Source organism: Elephantulus edwardii, unplaced genomic scaffold, assembly GCF_000299155.1.
Source record: "Elephantulus edwardii isolate Elephantulus edwardi_28Jun2011 unplaced genomic scaffold, EleEdw1.0 scaffold00048, whole genome shotgun sequence".
Taxonomy (NCBI): Eukaryota; Metazoa; Chordata; class Mammalia; order Macroscelidea; family Macroscelididae; genus Elephantulus; species Elephantulus edwardii.
This window is the reverse complement of record NW_006399798.1, coordinates 4,375,676-4,378,641: the sequence shown is the minus strand read 5'-3', so window position 1 is coordinate 4,378,641 and position 2,966 is coordinate 4,375,676.

Genomic DNA, 2,966 nt, shown 5'->3' with positions numbered 1-2,966 from the left:
AAGGAAGGAAGGAAGGAAGGAAGGAAGGAAGGAAGGAAGGAAGGAAGGGCTAAAACCTAACTAAATGAACACACCAAATGCCAAGAAGTACTGTCTTAGTCCTCCCCAGGTTCCCAGTAAAAAAAGAAACCCCCCAAACTTCCCGCATGCTGTTTGGATCCTGTCTGCCTGCTGTAAGGCTGGGTCACCTGGCGTCCCTTTCAGACCGCGCAGCAAAGGCCTGTTTGTTTCTTGGGACCAGTTCCCTTTTTAAAAAAAAATTATTATTTTTGTGTGTGTACCGTCAAATCAGATCCGACTGGTACAGGAGGAGATTGTTCCTCCTTCCCCAGCAGAGCATCTGGTGGATTTGCAGTGGGATTGCAGTGCAGCTTCTTGCCACTAGGCCACCAGAGCTCCCCTTGGGACCAGTTCCTTTATTCCTCTCCCTCACGCCCTCGCACTCCCTTTTTATATCTAACACCTACTGTGCATCCAAGAGCTAGACAATGGGTAAGGAGGACAGAAGAAGAACCAATGCATTTCTGTTGTGGTGTTGGAGAAGTGTGCTGACTATCTCAGGGATGGTCAAAGGAACAAACAGATACGTCTTGGAGAAAGTGCAGCCAGAGTGCTCTTGGAAGGCAAAGGTACCAAAGCTTCATCTCACATACTCTGAGCGTTTTGCTACGAAAGACTCTTCTTGGAAAGAGACATCAGGCTCAGAAAGGTGGAAGTCAGTCAGTGAACGAGAGGAAGACCGTCAACAAGATGGATTCACCCAGTGATGGCAACAGGGGGCCCACGGGGTCACCGATGGGGAGGTCAGGGCTCAGATCTATTGTTCACAGGGTCCCTATGAGACTTACTTGACTTGATGGCCAACAATAACAACATGCTCACTGGTGAGAGTCTCAGCCACAGAAGACTGGACCTTCTTTCTCTAGAGCTCTGTAGACTTGGAGGAAGACAGATAATGCACCATGAGTCTCATTTGCAGAGTCGCAGGTGAGTCTCATTCGCAGAGTCGCAGGTGTTGACAGAGTTGATGTTGAGGATTGTGAAGATGATGTGAGAAGAAATGTGGGAACCAGATTGGTGAAGAAAGAAAAAAGAGAGGCACAAGCATGGAAAGAGTACTTCCCTGAGGGGACTGCTAGTGGGGTGGGCACGAAGGCAAGAAACATCCCTGGGGGAAGCCAAATATTAAACTAAATGTTAAACCAAATGCTTAACCAGGAATTGAAGGAGCTGCAAATACAGGCCGGAATTCCTCCTGGGACAGATCACAGGAGTCAGGCACCAAGGCAGCCTCAGCAGCCCCTTATCAATTCTTAGATTGTGTTTACAAACTCCTCCTTCGGAGACAAACATGAGGTTGTCAACAGAGAAGAGTTTAGCTTCATTTGCATAGAATGATCTTTCTGATTTGCCCCCTGGCTATTCTCAATAAAGTCACAGAGAAGCTTGGTTGGCGCTTCAGTCTTTGTGCTGTTCACCCCTGCCTTACCTCTTTCTCTCCATCCTGGGTGTCCCTGTCTCTTCTTTGTCCCTGGTTGACAACACATCCCTGTGGGGTTACAGACAAGGAGGATCGTAGATGGAAGAGTGACAAACATTCCAATCCGACAAACAGAAACAGAACTACTGGGGTCATCATGGTATTAATAATACCAGACAGAGCTAAATTTAAATCCAGAAGTGCTAACTGAAATAGAGATGGAGGCCACAAGGCTGATAATGTATCCTGAGACATCTAAACAAAAACTGAAGATTAAGAATAAAGAGGTAGATGTGGAACTCTGGCAGCCTAGTGGCAAGAAGCTGCACTGCAATCCTAGAGGTCCACATTTCGAATCCACCAGATGCTCTGCTGGAAAAGGAGGGGCCATCTCCTCCTGTACCAGTCTGATCCGATTTGACAGTACACACACACACACACACACACACACACACACACACACACACAATAACATTTTTAAAAAAAGAATAAATAGGTAGAAAAACGAAATGAGATTTCAATCCATCTCTTTCAGCACATCTAAGGAAATGTCGAAGAAAAAGAAAGGAGGATGTGGAGATGCTAAATATCACAGTCAACAGGTGGATCTAATATGTGTGTGTAGGAAAAATGTGGCGCCAAAGCAGAGACTATATTTTCTTTTCACGTGGTCTTGGACATTTGAAAAGAACTGCTCACATACAACACGGCACTGTTGTCCAGGGAAGCCACGCCATTGCCCCCTGCATACGGTGTGACAAGACAAGCACACATTTTAAAACAGTAGTTAGATATGGCTGAGTCTTCCCCTTCCTGAATTCCTGAAGGTCACAATAACCAGACAGAACATTATAAACCTAAAGAATAAAGATACGGGAAGAGAAGAGACAGGGTGAGTGAGATCAACAGAAATTTGGATGCTGGAGGACAAGTGAATAAGAACTGAGTTAGCCAATCAGAGAAAACTTGATGCTAAAGAAGATGTAAACTAAGTCATGTCTCAGGCTTCTCTAATGGTGCAGACTATCAGGGATTAGAGACTAATCCAGGAATTAGTAGACTATAAGGAATTAGTAGATTTTTCAGAAACTAGAGATCAATTCTGGAATTAGTGAGCTAATCCAGGAATTAAGAGATTTTCAGGAACTAGAGACCAATTCAGGAATTAGTGGGCTAATCCGGAATTAGTAGATTAAGTCAGGGACTAGTAGTCTACTAGAGATTAGCGACTAGCTCAAGAATTGGTATATTATCTTGAATTAGAAACTAATTCGCCTCTGTAATCATCCTACCAGAAAACTCTGAAGTACATTGTTTATCATTAAAATATTTATTTTGTTTAAAAAAAAGAAACCAATCCACGAATTGGTTGAGTATCAGGATTTAGAGAGTGGTTCTGGAATTGTTGTTGTTATGTGCCGTCGAGTCGCCTGCGACTCATAGCGACCCTATGTACAACAGCCCTAAACTCCGCTCTGTCCTGTGC